The sequence below is a fragment of the Atractosteus spatula genome, chromosome 14 (assembly GCF_055471065.1).
Source record: "Atractosteus spatula isolate fAtrSpa1 chromosome 14, fAtrSpa1.hap1, whole genome shotgun sequence".
NCBI lineage: Eukaryota > Metazoa > Chordata > Actinopteri > Semionotiformes > Lepisosteidae > Atractosteus > Atractosteus spatula.
Window position 1 is genome coordinate 18,150,014 of NC_142719.1, and position 20,894 is coordinate 18,170,907.

A 20,894-nucleotide genomic window follows, 5' to 3' on the forward strand; every position below is an offset into this window, starting at 1 on the left:
AAACACACCCAAAGAAGGCTCCACAGCCGAAACGTTGTGTTTCTTTTCTTCTCTTTTCAGCTTGGAATAATCCTTTACTTGTTCATTATATATAAATATATTTGCTTGACATCACCACAAATGTTCTATAGGCAGTAAAGTGCTTATATTTAGGTGCTTTTTCCAGGGAATAAATGGTTTTGACTACAGATTCATAAATGTCCATGGTGTTTGGAGGAAGCACTAGTGACAACTCCCCTTGCACTTCACTCTGGGTGAAAGACATGCAGTGAGTTTTTTCTGGCCAGGCTGTCCTTGTGTAAGCAAGGTGTGGAGCTGTTCAGTCTGACTCTGTGGGGGAGCCGGCTGCAGGTGTTTCTTATACAGTCACATTGGGCACCTGTTATCATAGTTTTCATGCCTGCAAGCACAGAAAGCTGGGTTCGCTCTGCATCCTCACTTGACATACAGGATTGAAGGAACGCAGGCGTCTGCTAGTCTCCTTTCCTACAGCTACAGGGAGCTCTTCTCATCCGCTACAGGAGGCTCAGCTGGAGCAGCCTGGGAACAGAGGGTGAAAACTCGGCTCAGGCGGTCTCTGCCTAGCCTAGATCCAGAACAGTGTGAGCAATGAGAACAGACAAATTCATTACAGATTGCCATATATTTTTAAAAACTCCAACAACAGTCCTATGTCCTTTAAGACACAGTTATCAGTCTTGATGTGCACATGTGCATCACATGTAGCCCTCATTAACTGCAGCAGCCAGGCATTTTTTCCATCCTTTCAAACTGATCTTAGGGACATTTGTCATAATCAGCACGACCAAGCTGGCGGCGCAGTAGCGCAGGCCGGTTTGTAACTTCGTTAGAGGCCGCGGCGTGCTCCTTGTGGGTTCTGCGTTGGAGCCGCCTCTGTGTGCCTGTTGCGGCGCACGTGGGTGAGAGAGCGCGTGGGTGGGAGAGGAGGCGAGCGAACATCAGCAGGGGGGCTGGGAGCCTTCGTGCGCTCTCCTGTCTGCAGCACAAAACTGAGAAAGAGACGGACCACGCTCCTTTCTCACGGCTGGCACGGCCGGCGTTTTCTTGACCCCAGCCTCGTTTCGTTGAGCTTGTTGTGTTTTTTTTCAGGGTCAGGGGTTCGAGGTCCTGATCTGCCAGGCCTCCTACTGCACCTGCAGGATCTGTCTGCCCACCTCATCTCCCTGCCGCCACCCACATCCCAGTCAGTGGCACTGAGGATCAGTGGGTGTCCTCCTCTTCGTTACCGCACTGCTGACGACTAACTCTCTCTGCCTCCCCCTCTGAGAAGAGAAACCTAAAAAAAGGAGCATCTCCCCCCCCTCATTTGTACCCCACTGTATTTTCTAACAGAACATCTTTTTACTGATGCGTTCCTTCTGGGTCGTTTCATTAGCATCTTTTTGCAGCGTGACTCTCTTGGCAGGAAAATTAAATAACACTGTTTTTATAGAAAACGAGAGAGGCACTTGAAGATATGTATTTACTGTGTGCATGTGTTAGCTCAATATAAAGGCTAGGGAGATCTTTCTAGTGAATCAAATGCCCCCAAAAGACTAGGAACTGGTCCACCAAGGCAGGCCCACCATGGTGTTTTTTGCAAGAGCAGCTACACAAGTTGTGCTAGAAGCTCGAATTTGCATTAAACCAGCCCGATTTGGAATTGACAATCGGTTCTTTAATTGTTGTCTCACAGCAGCATCCCCTGTACTGAATCGGGAGAACAGGGCACAGGCAGATGAGCTCGTCTGAGCTGCCCAGCCAGCATCGCCATTCACGCGTTTGACTTGGTGCCCGCAGCTCCACGGTGCCGTACAGGAGAGCTCAGGCCGATTTGAGGAGCAACGCCCTCTCCCCACTGACATCACAGCACACCCGCAGGATTCTGGGTAGCTGTCACGACATAATCTCTCCTCTTAAGGGCGCTCCGGCCCTTTCGTATTTTAGTTGAGTACATGCACCTGCCCCCCGTTTTGTCTCCTTATTTCAGCCTGGCACTCTTGCTATTCCTGGCTCTGCATTGGAAGACAGACACCCGGAAACCCACCTACCAGCAGGTCCAGGGGAGACCCGACGGCTTCGGCTTCATCACGGTGTCCTGCCCTGCTGAGTCCGGGGCTCAGGGCGCCTGGACTCGTCACTGTTTTCATCCTCCTGGTTCCCTGCCCCTGTTCCTGTTCCGGATCCCGTTCCGGTTTTAATCTTGTCTGTCTCGGATTGGATCTCCCGGCTCCTGGACCCTGGACTGCGCCCCGGTTTCCCCTTTGGAGTACCTCAGGACTTGTTCGCCTGCGCCACGCCCCCCCGCCCCCCCCTGAGCACCAGATCCCAGCCATCACGCCACCCTGTCTGTCATCCCGTCCTGCTCCTGCTGTGTTTCCCTCGAAGTCTCATTCCAGTCACTTCCGGATTAGACCGTCTGCACAGGGTCCTGAACTAGGCTTCGCGGGAGCGTGGACCGGCTCCCTTGCCAGTAGCGGCAGGAGTCATTGCCAAGGTCGGTGCCCAACAGATTCCTCCCAGGCTGCCACAGAGCGGGTGTCACAGCAGCTGGTGTGGCCCCCCATTCAGGTGCCTGGCCACTGCGGTTGGCACCTCTGCTTAAGGGGAAGAGGAGGCAGATGACCCCTGATTGCACGCCCTTGACGACACAAGCAGACGCTCAGATTCTTTCCAACGTCAGCCCGAGACGCGATATCGGCGAGCTGAGCCGATCGCCAGCAGCCGATTCCAAACGAAAGACGTTTGCAAGGGAAAAAGAACTGAGGAAACTGCAAAGAAAAAAACGGAAGTCACAAATTGTGTCTGCCATGACTTTGGAGTTTTAGCTGTGAGGAACACCCCCCACCCCCCTCCCCCCAAACCTGCTTTTATCAGACAGCAGTTGCTGGGAAACAGGAATCAGTCCATTGCAAATTGAATAACGGGGTGTGCGCGGGGAGGGCCCTCTCGGGGGTGGGGGGGCAGGCCTCTCAGATTGCCATGGGCGCTGTCGTCTTCAGACTTCCCAGACTCCAGCCTCGTGTCTCATGCCACGCAGGAAGCCCCAGCGATGGGGACTTTGCATTTCGTCCACAAGGCTCGCTCGAGCATCTGGAATCCGCGATGCTTCCGTGTGGAGCAGAGGTCGGATCCCTGCAGCTGGACGTCCTTTCTCGGGGAGTGGGGTAGTGGACTCATGACCGGGAAAGCCCAATCCCAGACTTGAACACCCTGAAATCTGCTGGTCGAAGCAGAGGTAGTAAGCTTGGTGTCGTCCATCCATCCCCTTTCCAGGACAGGGTTTTGATCCCATGAGGACTGATACAAGAGCTGGTCCTTAGTGTCACGCCCTCTGCAGCCAGAGGGTGCTCCTACGCTGTCCTGTCCCTAGTTTCCTGTGCTTTGCTCTCCTTCCGGTGTCTCTCTGTCTGGGGCTATATATTTCCGGGTCACTGATTCACCTTCGCTCAGCATTGACGTTCGGATGTCCTGAGACCCGCCTAGCACCAGGTCACCCCACGTCCGCTGCCTGAGGGCATTGGTTTCTATACGACTCCTGAACTGCTGAGCCTGGGCTAATCCCCCGTTCCACCGCTACGTACTGTATATGGGTCTTTTTCCGCTCTCCTGCCATTCCATGGTTCGTCCCTTCCGACATCCGTGACACTTAGATCCTGTGATGGGTTTGCAGGGCGTCCTGTCCAGGGTGTATCTCTCCTTGCTGGGATGGACTCCAGCCCCCCCGACCCTGAATTGGATGATGCTGTTTGACAATGGATGATTTAAGATTTTTTCAAAACTGAACATGAATTGCTTAATTGGTCAGCGTGGGGGTGCGGCACTTAATGCAGCTGCCTAACAGCTCTTGGGTCCCGGGTTCAACTCTGGGCTGGAGGTCCATCTGTGTGAAGTCTGCATGTTCTCTAGGTGCCCTGCCTCCCCATCCCACCTCTGAAAGACACATCTTTTGACTGGCAATTCGCTTGTTTGACTGGCTAAACAGAACGATTCCTTTCCGCGAGCAGCAGGAGAGGAGTCCTTTCTTCATTTACACACCTTGTCTGGAGTAGCACTGCTGCGGTGCCGGTGCCAAAGTAGCTGGAATGAAGGTGCTGATGAAGCAGAAGAAAAATGTCTTAATCAATCTGTAAATGTTTGGTACAGCATTAATGGTTTAATAAAACCTGCTGCAGCAGATCACTTTACAATTGAAGGGATTGCTGCAACTCAGACTTGTGAAATCAGACAGATTGCAGACCACAAGGCTTAAAAACCGAGGGCTGGAGGCACTTTTTACACAAAGAGTGGTGGGAGCGTGGAGCAGCCTACCCAGCCGATGTTCTTGAAGCCGAAACCCTGGTTTATTTCAAGATACGGCTGAATGAGCCGGGCTAATTAACTACTAGCGACGGCCAGACGTACGGAGGTTTTACTTAGAGGAACTGTCTGCGCCTGCAGGCTTTGAGCGCTGGGTTTTGAAAAAGATACAGAAGTAGTTGCCAACGCCAGAAAGAGAAGAGGGGGCAGATGAACCTACTGAGACAGACCGGAGCAATGTGACCGCTGGACGTAGCAGACAGAAGCGCTCCCTCGCTCTCTGTCTCCATTAAGCCAGTCGGCATGTAGTCCTGAAGTCGCCACCCAACCGCCGCTGTCATCCTCTGATGAATAGCCAGGCTAATTACGCAGATTACAGGGCAATTAGCGGCCGATTAATCAGCACGGCGCCGCGGTTATTAATTTATAGGGAGGAAAAGAAACAGAAGACCATTCTCTTTCTCCTTAGCGCACCAACGAATGCTGCTAGACACCTTCTTAAGGCCAGCCGGTTATAAAACGTGAACATAAAACTGGTGTCTAAGACTGTCTGTCCTGTTCTCGGTTGAAGTGTGGATCAATTCATTCCGTTTTTTTCATGCCGTTTTTTTAAAAAATATTTTAGACAGCGATGTTTTAGGGTCATCTCTACGCATTTCACATAATCCCAGTAAAACAAGTTGATGAGTAAAATGCAGGAATCAAGTATCGGCAAAACATGAGAGCAAACGAAATGTACTCTATCTGTCACCAGTAAAAGATGGAACTAAAGAATACTAGCAAAAATAGCCGGGACCCTGAATTGGGGGATTTGAAAAGCGATGAGACGAATGAAGCATCGGAATTTAGCTGTTGGAAAATGTCTAAGGAGTCGAGTCGAGATAAGATACAGAGACCCTCTATATGCGAAACCCCGGTGAACCCCTTTGAATTTTTCTTAATGGATACTTCTACTATATTACTTACTGTCCTTAACTACGGACAATTTATTGATTAAGTGAAAGTTTATCAATAATCAATACAAATATTGATTATTAATAAACTTTCTAACAGCAAGAATACACTGCACCAGAAAGAGAATGGCAATATATAGACAATCGTTGCTTTTAAACTAATTAACAAGGTTTCTGGTTGAACTGTGTTTTAATTAAAGCCACTCAATTAGTCCAATCTAAGTAGCCGACGTTTGGACTCCCAGATGTTGAATTGTATACATTAGCGATGCCACGCGTTCTTGCTGCGCAAAGACTCCACCACTAATTTTGGAGGAAAAAAACAACTACATACAACTGCACTGCAAAGAAATCCGGGGCTTAATTCCTCCAATTTCATTTGACTCACGTAGCGCGCCGAAGACGAAGAAGAAGGTAAAAAAGTCAGGGCGCTTTCATTTTCTCTTGAAGGTACCGGCGAAGACAGATCGCGGCTAATTTAGGCTGATATCCCCCTACGCAAAGGTCACTTTATTAAACTGCCTAACGACAGCTCCCTCGCGGCAGACGAGCTCGTTAGCTTTGCGCCGTAACCACCAGCAACCAGGCTTGGACTCCCAGAGCTGGTATTTAACCGCTATGCGAGATCTTGCACGCCGAGATGTAACTTACTGCGCGGAGCCGGGATCAGAGGTGATAACTATTTGATCACAACATGCAAATATATTGGTTTAACGAGCGTACGAGACTTTTTTTTTTAATGCGTGGTATTTAAATTAGCCCGCAGGTAAATGATTAAAAAAAAAGCACCATCCTCGCATTTGGCCTTTTATTTCATCTTCTCGCTTGTTTCGGTGGTCTCCTGGGGCTTGTGTGCGCGATTCTCTGAAGGGTTTTTGTTTTTTCTACGTGGTCAGGCTAATCCAGCAAATTCCGCAGAGAATTTAGCGAAGGTGCTCCAAATTAGAAAAGTGAGTGCTGCCAAAGTAACTTTTAACTGGTCTCTAAAATGACCCACACATCTTTGCTTTGGGCACTGAGTTGTTCGCTCTCCATTAAAATTGGGGGTATTTTTGAGTGGACTGGACACCTGTAATACTGCGCTTGTCCACTAGGGTGCACAATTCTTTTGACATGAAGCGGAGAGGGAACACTGGGGCCCGGTTTGCTATGATACTCTTCCCTCCTATCGTTTCCTGTTTGGATCCCCGTATTATTAAACGAGGACGTGGAAAACACTCCAGAGGAGCCAACTTAACACAGAGCAGAACCGGTGTGACTAGGACTCGAACTTCTAACTCCTTCCTTAAACCACAATTTGCTGCTGTGTGACCATGTCTGTTGGATAATGGAGACGAGACTATTGATTGTCCTCGGCACATGATTTCATCAAGAAATTGGAGTTTGACCATCATGCTTGTGATCAGCAAGCAGTCCCCTGCAGCAACGTGTAAGCACAGCAAATAATAAAAACTGGAGGATAAATTCTTCAACTGGGGGTCGAAGAACAACATTTGAGTAACACAAGTCCACAAAAGAGGAATCGGTTTCATCTGTCAGCTGTGGAAGAGAAAGTGGAAGAGAGTTTGTGGCCCAAACAAGACACCAGGTGAACAGCCCTTGTCCACAAATTGTAGTTTTATAAAGTCGCTAAAGCCCCAAACTCCAAAGGGATATGATTAAAATGTAGAATAAACACAAGCCTGGAAAAACGTTGACATTGCAGGTCCAAAATCAAAATGAGCTCCTCGCAAAGGACCAATACAATCTCAGACACACTGTTATAACTGGAATCCGATTGAAAATAATATGAACATCGCCTTGGTCATTGACGTAATTATTATACCTGCACGTTATTATGTACATAAAATTAAATGGTCTGGGGAGACATCCATGTTTAAACGGTTTAAAACGGACGTAATGGCGGTAGCGTGCAATTGTACTACAGTATGTACCGCCTGAGAAGGTTATATGTACTCTTGTTAGTATTGTATACGTTTTCGTTGCTGCAATCAAAAAACAGGTACAACCGGGAAAACTGTGAGCGGAAGTGACAGCTGACCTTCAGCGGCGAATTGCAATGCGTTGCCTCGGGAGATAGGGCGGGGCCTTTAAGCACATGGCACCGCCCACGGGAGGAGCATAATCAGTGAGAAACAGTACCAGGTGTGGCGATTGCGCTTCGGTGCTGAATGATTTGTAGTGCTGAGGGCGTTCGACCACCGATAGTGCGGGGTGGCGTGACATTTAACGTCTGCCAAACGCAAAGGGTGAGCCATAGCAACCCGACCGGCTTGGCTCATGGGCCGAAGCGTCAAGTCATCAATCAAGCTGCTCCAGCACCACCAACGCGAAGATTAATTACGTAATGAACACATCATTCCCTTGCTAATTATTAAAGATTGGCTAATAATAACGGAAAACTAGAGCTGGCCTAGGAGCCTATGCCAGTAGTTATGGGCTTTTGCCGGCTCTGCATCCTAATAAATACTGAACCCACAGAAGAGCCCTATATATGAGCTGAGGTAACCCAGCACCATTGGCGATACAGAACAGCTTTATACATTTTGACAATAGAGAATGGTAACAAAACGGGTAAATACCTTTACTAAACTGGCATGGTCCATGATAAAACTACTTGTCTAAAAGAGAAATATCTTGAGGTGCTCTTGCTACTAAAGTGTAAGCAAGTCTCTTATTTTGGGGGCGGCCGTGGTGAGGGGGGCAGATCGTTCCCTGTGACCGGGTTCTCTTGATTAACCCCTGCTGCTGACTTGGTGACGAGGCTGGACGAGACTCGTTTGCGGCTGGTATCTTTGGTTTTGCACTGCGGAATGTGAGCTGGGAGCGGGGGGGGTGTTGGTCTGAGAGCGAGATCGGGAAGCGGGCAGGTGTTTTTGCCATTTTGTTTGCCCGCTGGGGTTAAGCGGGTCTTAAAGTGAGCTGGTTGTGGAGATAAGAAACCCCTGTTGTCTCCCGAATCTTGCCCCTCCCAGCTCAGGTCCTGTAAATGGTGCGATTGTCCCTCTTTATTCTGCTTCACGGGTTTTCATATGGTTTTAAGGAGAAAACGCACAATCTTGCACTTCAAATATCAGTCCTCGAAGTTTATGTATGATATTTAAAGTAGGTTTTAGGTTTTATTTGGCATGCGATGGGAAGATTTGAGCGAGATTTACTGGGCTGATTTATTATTGCAGAAAAATCGACTGCTTTCACCTTGTAAGACCTGAGTGGTATTTGATCACGCGTGGTTTTCTTGGTAAACCGTAGTGAAGCAACCGGCATGACGCGACTAGAACTATTTTGCTTCGGTATAATGTGAATAAAATAAGCTATTTTGGTGCCCTGTCTAAATTATCATAGGCCCTACACATTAAAAGAACGTGGTCTGTAATGTAAGAAGTCCCTCATCAATTTCCCTTCGGGATCAATAAAGTCTTATCTATCTCACCTATATGAAGGGTGGCGCTGTGGGATTACAACAGGTATACAGTGCCTATAGAAAGTCTACAGCCCCCCTTGGACTTTTTCACATTTTATTGTGTTACAGCATGGAACCATGATGTGTTTAACTGAGAATGTTTGCCACTCATCAACACAAAGTACTCTGTAACCCCAATTACAGCTGTGAGTCTCTATCAGTGTTGCACATCTTGACACTGGACCTTTTGCCCATTCTTCTTGGTACAATTGCTCAAGCTGCATCGAGCAATTTCTGAATCATTCCACAGATGCTCAATTGGGTTGAGGTCTGGGATTTGGCTGGGCCACTCCAGGACATTAACCTTTTTGGTTTTAAGCCACTCCAGTGTGGCGTTTGCTGTATGTTTTCGGCTCATTGTCCTGTTGGAAGATGAATCATCTTCCCAGTCCCAGTGCTCTTGCGGATTGCAGCATGTTTTCCTTCAGGATTCTTCTGCACTTAGCTCCATCCATGTTTCCTTCTATCTTTATGAGCTTTCCAGTCCCTGCCGCAGAGAAGCATCCCCAAAGCGTGATGCTGCCACCACCATGCTTCACTGTAGGGATGGTGTTCCCAGTGTGATGTGCTGTGTCAGGTTTGCGCCCAACATAAAGTTTAATTTTGGTCTCATCGGACCGTGACCTCTTCCTCTAAATTGTTGAGTTTCTCAAATGCCTTTGGGAAAAATCCAGTGGAGACTTGATAAGAGTTTTTTTTCCAACAAAGGCTTTCTTCTTGCCACCCTTCCATACAAGCCAGGTTTATGAAGTGTGCACGCTATTGTTGTCTCGCGCACAGTTTCTCCCATCTCTGGGAGTTCTCCCAACTCGTTTAAAATTGCTGTAGGCCTCTTGGTGGCCTCCCGTACTACGGCTCTTCTTGCCCGGACACTCAGTTTTGCAGGACGGCCAGTTCTGAGCTGATTCACAGTTGTTCCATATTTTCTCACCTTTTTAATGACGGATTTCACTGTGCTTCGAGGTATATTCAATGCCTTGGAAATGTTCTTATATCCTTGCCCTGACTGGTATTTGTGAAGAGCCTTGTCTCGGATCTGCTTGGAAAGTTCCTTGGTCTTCAGGGTGTAGTGTTTCCTTGGAAATGCACTAAGTGGGGAAGCTCCCAGACACAGGTGTATTTATCCTGAAATTAGGTGAAACACCTCAACTGCACACAAGTGGACTCCAGTCAAGTAATTATGGGACTTGGAGAAGAGAGGTGGTTACTTCAGGGGTAATTGAGGTGTGTCAAAGCAAGGGGGTGTGAATACTTATACATCCAATTATTTTCTGTTTTTTATTCTTGATTAATTTAGTAGAATGTCTGGATTTATTTTTTTCACTTTGACATGACAGAGTGCTTTGTGTTGATGAGTGGCAAACATTCTCAGTTAAATGCATCATGGTTCCATGCTGTAACATAATCAAATGTGAAAAAGACTAAGGGGGGCTGTAGACTTTCTAAAAGGCACTGTACGTGCAGCAATTAATGAGGGGGTTCCCTGCGCTGGATAGCAATAGCAAGCAGTGAATTTAGGGGTCAATAACTGATGTAACTGGTGTAGGATGAAGTACCCTCCTTACACAGGCACTGTATGATTGTTTCTGTCTCCCACCTATGAAACCACACAGCGCAGCTCGCAGCACTATTGTCACCCAGCACACAGCACGTCCGTGTCCGGTCTGGGGCCGCAACCCCCTTCGATTCGCTCGAGTCCCGTTGGCTACATCTCGTTTGCAACAAGGAGGTTTTGAAAACCCAGAGCTGGGGGGCAGAAAGAGGTCGAAAGGTCCAATCAAGCGAGCAGGCCCATTAGAAGGTTCGATGAACTTAATTAACGGAAAACCCGGGGGGAACCTAATCGGGAAGCCGCGGGAGAAGGCCGGGAGCAGGGCTGGGAACAAGTGTGCCGAAGGGTCCTGTGTCACATCGGCCCAGGGAACCGTGGAGAGACAGGAACCGGCTCAGCAGAGGCAGGGGACAGGAAGAAGAGTGCGCCTTCTGCCTCGCCCCCCACCACAAAAAAGAATGGGTCGATACAGCCAACATGGCCAGAGTGAAAAAGAAAGGAGGAGATAATGGGAAGGCTGGGAGGAATAAGGACAAAGTGGATTATTTTGCTGTGGGTGGCAGTAAACCAGCCAGGGCCGCGTGTCTCCTACTGCGGGTGTGACTACTCTGTGGTGAGCATATTCAACCTCCCCATTGCCTTCCCACACTCCTGCCGGCCGCGAGTGCTACAGGCTGAGGACTGGAGGAGCTCTGTGGACTTGGGGAGCCGGGGAACATGGTGGGAGGTAGTGTTGGGGGGGGAATGGTGTGGTTGTTGAAGACAAAAATGGAAAATGATTACTGTTGTTTTCATCTCGGCCTCCCCCCCCCCCCACCCCCCCGGCCCTTGTACTAGGAGGGGTCAAGTGTGATTTCTCAACCCGGAGAGAAGCATCGCTGTCACAGCTGCCAATCAACGCGCACATTCCGCAGCAACCCCGTTGCCAGGCAACCGAGGGATTCTGTTGCTAGGCACCCAGAGCTACGAGGAGTGCAATTTATTTATATACTTACTCGTATACCTATATATTATAATTGTTTTATTTATTATGCACTTGGATCGGGATTTTATTCCAAGGTGGCTTCCAGAATATACATGCACAGAATAGATGCACGCAAACAAATTCAGCTTCTATAGATGTGCAACCACAGACTGATCTTTTGACGTTTTTCTTAACTGAACGGCCGTGTCTGGAAACTGAAAGGCGGCTCAGTGGATGAAGTGGATGAAGCGGATTAACCTGTCGAGGGCACCCAGGTTGGGGTCTAATTAAGCCCCCCCAGGATTTCTGATGAGGCCTCATCTTTCAGAGCAAGAAAAGGTGGGGGCAGTAATATTTTTGCGTCGGTCTGAAGGCTTATTTATCCTTCCCCGTAAGATCTGCTGCCTGGTTCTTGACAGGTGTTGAACAGGCCTCCTCTGATTATTTCAGTGCTACAGGGCCCAGGCTGAGGGTGCCAGTTGGACAGGAACATGCTGTCGTTCGCACTTGTCTAAGCTGTGGCCTGTTCAAAACATTGCTCTGTTGTGTAAAGCCTGCCGGACACTACAACAGGGGGTCTCGCAGTCTGGGCCTTCCTGCAGCCTACAGAACTCTGGTTCCTCGGGCCTGAGCGCCGGTTAGGATCGAGAGCAGCTGGGTCCGCTGTCTCCATTCTGCAGCACAGCTGAATTTGAATGCAATGCATTGCACTGCTAGACCGCCAAGCATTCCTTCAACGATGCCGTCTGGCTCCGAGAGTCTTGCGACAACCGATTGGAAAGCAGGCGCTGTTTTGGTGTTTGCAGATCTGTTGCGCTGCATTGGATGAAACGCCGCTGGTCAAGCTGCTACTGGTCTATTGCACCAGCAGGGCAGGCCGCAAGCAACAGAGCTCAGGGGGCGAGTGCTGCCGTTTCTGTGTTGTTGTGGCAAGTGGCTGCCCCTCTAATGGGAAACGCGAACCAATTGCGTTTGAAGATTTGTAAGGGGGGAGGGCAGCGGCCTCCACGTGTCACCCCTCAGCAGCGGGCCTCCGAACGCTGTGCAACGCAAAATTCGCTCCCCCCTGCTCAGCACCTGTTTTTGCAGTCAGTTGTCGCGAGACTCTCGGAGCCAGAAAGCATCGTTGAAGGAATGGTCGGCAGTCTAGATAGGAAAGGGAGAGGACTGCGCCAAGCAGGAGGGAAAAGGAAAGGAACCACAAGAGCCATTTCTCCTGTGAGAGCTGGCCAGTGTCCCTGACTGCTCGGCCGCACATCAGCTCCACCTCCACTGGTCACAAAGCCCTGATTCTCCAACGCAAAACTCCGTCCCTCCAACAAACGGCATGGGAATCTCCACCCCAACCTTCTTTGACTTCCCCGAGCCCCCAAACAATTTTCCCACTTTGGCATTCCAAGCCATGGAAATCACTGATCAGAAAGATCTGGAAGAGCCCAGAGATGGGGATAGTGCAATACTGCCAAATAGGAAGCTTTTATTAATCTCGGCGTAATGGGCTTTCAAGATTTTTTCTAACTATTGAAAAACGGAGACTGGAGATCCTTATACTTGCACTCTCAAATACAGTCACACCCACACACAGAGCCTATCTGCGCCCTGTTTAAGTGGAAAAAAACCTCTGGCAGGCAGAGAGCCGGTATTACAATGTACTAACAGGGATGTGTGGCGAATTGATTTTCCTGGGCTTTCAAGGTTAGTGAGGAAATGCTATCAAAGGCTACATAAATGAATTATATATCCTCCCACTGTGAAAGGTGGATTTACATAAGCCTGTTAAGCTCCATTAAAAAAAGTCTGTCAAAAAATAAATGCTTTGAACCCCCCTCCCCTCTGTTTGTAAATCTGTGTAAGAACTTCTCCGAGTTGTCACTTAAGAAGAAATCACATCTGGATGGCTACTGGTTTTTTCACAGCATTGCTATAGCCAACCCCCTTCTTTAATACTTTCTTCACCGATGCCCTTGCACAGTCAGTGTGAGTGTCAGCAGCATTGTCCCGACTTCCCAGGTGTCCATGGGGCAAGAGGGATATTGCACAAGGTACACACTGATCTGGAACCAGTGCAGTTTTGCACAACAGGGTGCCCTTTATGGTGGAAACATGGCGGCGTTCAGCAGGTCACTGTGAAGTCATGGTAACAGCACTGTAAACCTCAGGAGTGTACTACTGAGTCCGATTCCAGCTGCAGCACACCCCAGGAAGGTAACGTCCTTGACAGCGAGCAATAAAATGAAACTGTGAAACCTGTCGTGTTAATGCACCAAACCTTTATCCACTCCGGCACTCTGCGTTTACTTGTAATGGATTGTCGAAGTTTGCACCACAATTCACCATACGTGTCTGTTGCATGAGTGTTTCTAAGGCTGTCCGAAATATGCTTGCTTGTAAAAGGTACTGGATCAGACCCTTTGCATGCTTCAGCTTGATTTCATACTATTGTATTGCACTGTACCCTGCCTTTACCATAATACGCAGTGGTAAGTGTTACTAAGGCTGTTCGGAATAAGCTTGCTCATTAATTGTATTGGATCGGACTCTTTGCCTTTTTCCCCCTGATGCTGCCTTATTTCCTGACATGTCCATCCAGAGATACTCGCTTCGTGTTCACCGTTCAGCCCCACAGCGATCAACCAGTTTCTGCGGAGATGATGGGCGGGAGGGGAAAACAGTTTTACTGTATGCTAACGGTTATTGCTTTTTACACTGTAATTTGTCTGTCTTACCAATAAACCTCCTTGAGTTTGAAGTGAAAGAGAGCACATGTCATTTATTTCTCCAGCTTGCCTGTACATGGGGAGCTTTCTCTTTTTCGGAAAAGGCAGATCTCCTGAAGTAGCTGTGTGGCTTAAAACTTAAAATGGACTATTTTATGTAACATCAACGCATGGATGTAAGGGGAAACGTGTGCATTTTTTTCATTTCACTTGACACTGGAGACCCTTTCAAAGCTCCAAATCCCTCTGAGCCTACACCTACTTTATCACTTTTACAATAGCCTGCTATAGCAAAAGTGCTGTGAAGTACAGTAAACAGCCATGAAAACACAAGGTGAAGCATTCCATTCTGCCTGCAAATGACAGCTCACTCAACTACCCAAGGTGTAAGGATGGTACAAACCTAGATCCAGGCAGATTAACCACAGCGTGATTCCTTAAGAGATGCAATGGGTTTGGCTGCCTCAAAGAAAACACCCTGCCTTTGGATCTCAAGGTATACAACCTTAATGCAGAAAGCCAAACACACAGAATAAATCATTACAAAACACTCAATATCTCTGCACAAAAGAGTGATGCATTTTTAATATTTCCCAGATGTCCAAACGTACAGAAATGTAGTCGAGCCTGGTGTCAGGGTTTTTATGGATGATATGGTACAAGTCGACAAATCTGAAAGAGAAGCCAGTCCTCTCCTTCCTGTCTTAAAACCGATGAGGTCAAAACACCCCAGATAGACAGCTGCCTGCTCTATGCCAATATACACCCAGCAGATGATTACAGAGTCATATGCCATGTATAATACATAGGCTGAAGGAAGTTGATGCTGGGCACTTTTACTAGTGTCTTAAGGGGGCAGTTTGCTGACCAATTTAACCCTCCAAAGCATCATCATTCAGGAAGCTCTTGAGATAAGGAACACAATACTGAAGGGCTCAATGCACCGACATTTGTAGCCCATGTCCCTCTTTTTTGTTGTAAAGGAAAAGCACTTATGTTTTAGCTCACCATTTCTATACACATGCAGGGACGGGACACTCAGATCATTAAAAGAAGTAACAGTTAACAGTTCTTAGAGGTTTTGGTTAAAGTCATTCACTAGACTAAGTGACTCACAGGTGATTTTATCCAGATAATCCAGAATGGAGAACTCTCATTGCTCTGGTCAACAGGGCATCCTTATCCTCTGTCCATCACAGCTTGACCACACCCCTCTACTCCCAAAGAATGATGTCATCTACTTATCATCTCCTTAGCTGGGCTGACTGGAGTAATCGGAGTACAGTACCCTGCCCTGCGTAAAGATCTACATTTGTTCTCACATCTCTCTGATAATGGTTCCAGGGCCCAGAAGCACAAAACGCCTTATGTATCAAGTATGGGTTTCATTCCACTTCACCAAGACATTGATTTCGAAGTGCTGAGTTACTTAATACAATACCTTTAAGATCCAAAATCACTGAAAAGGAACACAGAGCAGGGGAATTGAACCAAAGCAGTTTTATGCAACTAGCCTCTGAGCTCTGGGGAACGTCTGGGGTGCCACAGTGTCCTGCACCCAGCTGTACAACGGGAAGCCATCATCAATATTTGCACCATGCCTTGAAAGCAGGGACTGTTACTTATTCTGGGAAACCAACATATTATGTTAAAAAGGGGGGTTGTGGGGGGCACTGACGGAGAAAAACTACAAATCCAGGAGCCCCTAGAGAGAAATAAGAACTACAGCAAAGTGCCTGGCACAACAAGAGCAGGCACCAACCCAGCAGGGTGTAAGTGCTCAGGCGTAAAGCAGGTGCCTCTTAAAAAACAGACGTGTTGTGTGGCAGTCTGCTATTGTTTTGAGGAGAGAGCTCATTTCAATCTAGCATGGTTCTTCTAATGCATGCATTGAGCTAAACAGGCTTGGATCCTGCCCCTCCCCTCCTGCTTCCTGTGACCTCTGGACTCATTTCTGTCCGCCACTGAGCTGTCTCGCCGGGAACAGACGCAGACGCAGATCCCAGCCTCCGTCCGACAGTAAGGGCTACTGACATTTCGGCGCAGGCCTGCTCTGCTGTCCTGTTACCCCTTCCCTGGCAAAGACTCGTCTGACGACACTGAACAAACGAAACCAGCCCCCCCCCACCCCTCTCCCAACATTCCCCAAGGATTTGGCCGAGGGGACACCTGGTTGACGCTTAGCTGAACACAAGTGGTGTGGGATATATAAGGGGGAAAGAAACAAGCACCCACCGGCACTGGCGGGCCGATCGCAGGCCCCCTGCCTGGTTGTCCTCTGGCGGTGTTCGGCTCGGGCTGAGGAGGAGGTGGGGCTTGTCGCAGGGACTCCGCCCAGCTACGCGTATTCTCAAGCAATAACAACGACATCCGTATTATCTACCCAAGAATACCCGTGGCTGAGATGGAGCAGGTGGCGTAGCCTCCCACTCCCCCGCCGCCTCCATTCTGCCAGGACCCCCTGCTCCTGTGCTGGGACTGGTCCGACAGCGAGGGGGGCGGGGGGGGAGGGAGGGCGTGGCTGGGCTCAGGTTGAGGTTTCCGAAGAGGGAGCTCCACAGGGGTTGAAGCCGCAACAAGCTGGAAAGGAGACGAAGGCAAAATGTCATTTTCTGGGGACGTATACAGTACATGTTCCCCCAGCAGTGGAGGTCTAGGGAAGTCCTGAAGGGTCAATGGATCTGGCACTGAGTCAGATTCCCGGGTTGAACAGAGTGACGTGTGGATTCTGTATGGATTTTCTGGGAAACAGAGGTGATGGAAGATCAGAAAGATATGGGCTGCATAGCAATAGTCAGGACACACAGACACAGAAGGAGAGGACGAGAGAGTCTCATTTGGAAATGACAATTACTTGTTTCCCCAACCTAGTTGGGAATTTCCAATTGCTTTTGGCACCTGGCTATCTAGCAAAGATTGCCATCCTGCCTGGGAGAGACTGAGACACGCCCACCTGCAGGACTCCCTTGTCATGTGACATGCTGCAGTCTCCACAGCCCCTGACAGGTGAGTGAGTGCAGATTGGAGGAGCGGCACGGCGTGCAGTGACATCACTGCCAATCCGCATGGGCTAGCCAGGTCTTAGGAGTCGCTGTTTGTCCTGGAAAGCAACGTCATTTCCATAGACATGTTTGGAGTGCTCACGGAAAAAGTGAAAGGAGATTAAGGATCAACTCCCAGAAGGGCCCAACAGAGTTGTGATTGTCTACCATCTCTAAATAGATATTACAGCAGATCCAGCGGCTCCATATCACCAGTGCTGAAATGCATGGACAATCTTAGGTCTGAATGATGGGATATTTTATTATTTTTCCAATTTGCTTGTACAGGGGAATGCATCTCTTTCAAACAGAAAAGGTTTGGCAATTAGAACACACCTATATAGACCTAAATGTTAAAAGAGGAGGATGAAATGTGCATTGCTAAAGCATGCTGAGTCATCCCAGAAGCGCCAGCTGAGTGACCACATCACAGTCAGCCAGTGAGATGACCGATGGTCTAATCCTGTCCTCACTTTGCTAGTGGGGGGGTGGTGTTGGTTATCTAGCTGATACATCATCCATCCATTTTCTAACCTCATCATCCACTACAGGGTCAGCTATAATGGCAAGCAACAGGTGACAGGTGGGGCACACCCTGGACTGGATTCAGGTCTATCGCAGGACATACATATAGACACAGACACATTCACGCACACACTCACACCAGGGCCAACTTTCCCAGAATCCAATTAACCAGTATGTCTTATATCAGAACATACAAACTCCACACAGATAGCCTCCTAGAGATCAAACCCAGAACCCCAGCACTGAGGGGCAAGAAGGCAAACCACTGCGCAACTGCACTGCCCCCAGCTGGCATAAAACTGCAACGGAAGAGAAACAGCTTTTTCAGCATGGTCTCCCCTCACCAAATTTGTGATTTTGAAAAACCTTCTATACTGTATATATCACCCTGCAACTCACAACTGGAAGCCTACTGAAGCTCAGCAGGTGTGAGCCTGGTCAGTACCTGGATGGGAGACTCCTGGGAAAAAAAACTAAGGTTCCTGCTTAAAGAGGTGCTAGTGGAACCAGTAGGGGGCGCTCACCCTGCGATCTGTGTGGGTCAATGTTCCAGTTTAAGGATGGGGGGACACTATACTTTAAAAAGGCGCCTTACTTCAGACGAGACGTAAAACTGAGGTCCTGACTCTCTGTGGTCATTAAAAATCCCAGGGCGTCTCTCGAAAAGAGTAGGGCTGTTACCCCTGTGTCCTGGCCAAATCTCCCCCTGGCCTTTATCAGTCATGGCCTCCTAATAATTCCCATCTCTGAACTGGCTTCATCACTCTGTTCTCCTCCCCACTGAGAGCTGGTGTGTGGTGAGCGTACTGGTGCTCTATGGCTTCTGACACATCATCCAGGTGGGGAAGCAAATTGGTGGTGGTGAAGGGGAGTCCCCATTACCTGATTTGGGACTTGATTTTCAACTCTCCCTTCCCCCCACTTGGAAAATGAAGGTCACAATCTGCTAGTGCTGTCACCCAGGTTCAAACCAGTGACATCAGGACCAGAGAACTCAATCTGCACTGTAAGTGAGCCCCCCAGGAGTACCCATTGCAGCACATCCACTGCAGTTCAGTGTAGGTTCAGTATCTCAGTATGTACATTTGGACTCAGAGACTAATAGAAGTACTTATTGACCTTATGATTACTAAAAAAAATTCTGCTGTTTGAACACATGCAAGAAACATCAGGATTTATTTCTACACAGTACACGTACAGTCAACTAGCAGCCACAGATGTGTTGGTGCCTGCTCCATTTTAGACTTGGTGTTGTGTCTCACCTAGGTTATCTCTGCCTGGGCTGCTGGGTTTAATACGGCAGGGTTCTGTGTGATGAGAACGACTGCTACAGCTGCTGATTCTGCCGTCGGTACTTATCCCAGAAGACTGCAGCGAAGCCACGCCAAGCTTTGGAAGCATGACAAAAGACATCCCACAGACAGGAGGTGAAGGTGTCCAGCCCCGCAGACAGGGCTTGTTAAACAGCAGGAGAAATCCTTTGGTACTCGTGCTTGGCGCACATGTTCTGCCTCCAGCTGCTTGTGTTCTGCATGGTTTTGTTTTTTTTTACCTGTCTCAGGGAGCCAGGCTTGTGTGCTCTGTGCAAGCGCATCTAAGTACACAGTCTTCAGCACCTCCCTCCTATAAAAACAAGAGGGTTTGGTCCATTTTAAATTCGTGAAAGGAGGCTGGGGGGGGGGTGCATGCTTTTTTTCAACAGGACCTCTTGGACCCGAGATCTGCCAATAACCCTGCTTTGCTTTAGGTTTGTCCTTGCAATAAGGAACCACTTGCAGAACCAGGGAAAAAACACAGACAAGAGCGCAATTATTCAGTCCTAAGTGCATCCCAGGGTGCAAAATACACAAACAGTGTGGTTTGCTCAAGTGGTTTTGCTATGCTACACAGAAACCTTTCTAACAAAACATATTGCATTTACATATGTATACAGACAATAGTTGAATATCATTTTTCCTCTGTTATTCTGTTTCTATTTCCTTACCCATTGTGTATTGACTACTGTTTGAATAATTGTCCAGCTTTAAATGCCTTTTGCCATGCCAACTAACTATTCCACCAAAAATGGCTTCTGTATAGAGAGCTGATCTTGGGATATAATGCGATACTGGGCACCAGTGTAATATTTCTCTCTGCACACAAGCTGAAATACTTAGTGGTCACTAAAATGTTTGAAAAAATGAAAGTGCAATTATAAATGAAAGTGCAATTATAAGAAATAAAGCTTCAATTCCATGCAAAGCATTAAAGCATATTTTGCTTTGAGGGCAGATCCAGGAGAGAGGAATATTGATGCAGGAATCTAGATGCAGGGTGTCAAGTCTGCTCTGTTCCTAAGACTTCTCAGCACCTTGGTAAAGAACTGCAGATTTACCAACCACAGCAATCAGAAAGCACATGGCAAGCAGAAAGGAGCCCTTCAGCTCCAGGTATCTACTATTCTATTTTCTGGGTGGGGCAAGGGGGGGTCTCTCCACAACTGTTTTGCTTTCAGGGAAGGGGAGGACTGTCTGGGCTCAACACATGCTGTCCACATGTGTCTCTAAGACCTGAGACGTGGGACCCTGGGCAGCCCTGTTAGTGCGCTGTGACAGGGCAGGTTGTACACAGACCCATGGCACGGGCTCCTGGCTGGAGATCTGCTCAACAAAGAGAAGATCAGATGTACTGCACAGGAACCAAATCTGGGGCGTCCCACCTGTAATGTCAGCACATAGCGTTCGTTTGTGTTTACGACGCTGTCGTGCGTTTGGGGATACAGCGCTACAGCACTTAGGTGCCTTGGTGGCTTTTCGCCATTCTCTGTCAGCTCTAAGACATGCACAATAAAGAACAGACAGGTTTGGGAAACGCTGACAAAACACCACCCTGGTCTTGGTCCTGGTGGGCCGGTGCGTCAGTGGGTATCCATTCCAGCTCATGTTTTACCAAGCTGAACCAGCTGGTTTGCTGGTTTGACTGGGCCAGCTGAACAGCTGCCGCTTGAGAGACTTTGACAGCCTGCAGACACACCAGGCCTCTGGGAGCCGGAGCAGACAGCCCTGATGTAAACGTTCAGAGTGATGATGTAATTGCCATTAATAAGAGGCCACCAGCCTCGCCTCTCCTAGAACTCTTCTGCCTTCACCTTCCCCCTTATTACATACTACGCCCCGTTTATCAGTCTGCTGTCGTCTGAGACTCACTTTCCTTCCAACCTCCTAAGAGCTTACAAGCGAGATGCCATCCAACGTAACATGCCTACTTCTTCTGCAGCAGCTCCTTGATCCCTGAACCTTATCCTGCTGCTTCTTGGAGGATCCGAGAGAAATCAAATTGAACAAAATCCTGCATTTCTGGGACACCCACATTTAAAACACTGCATCCTGTGCTCAGCTCTG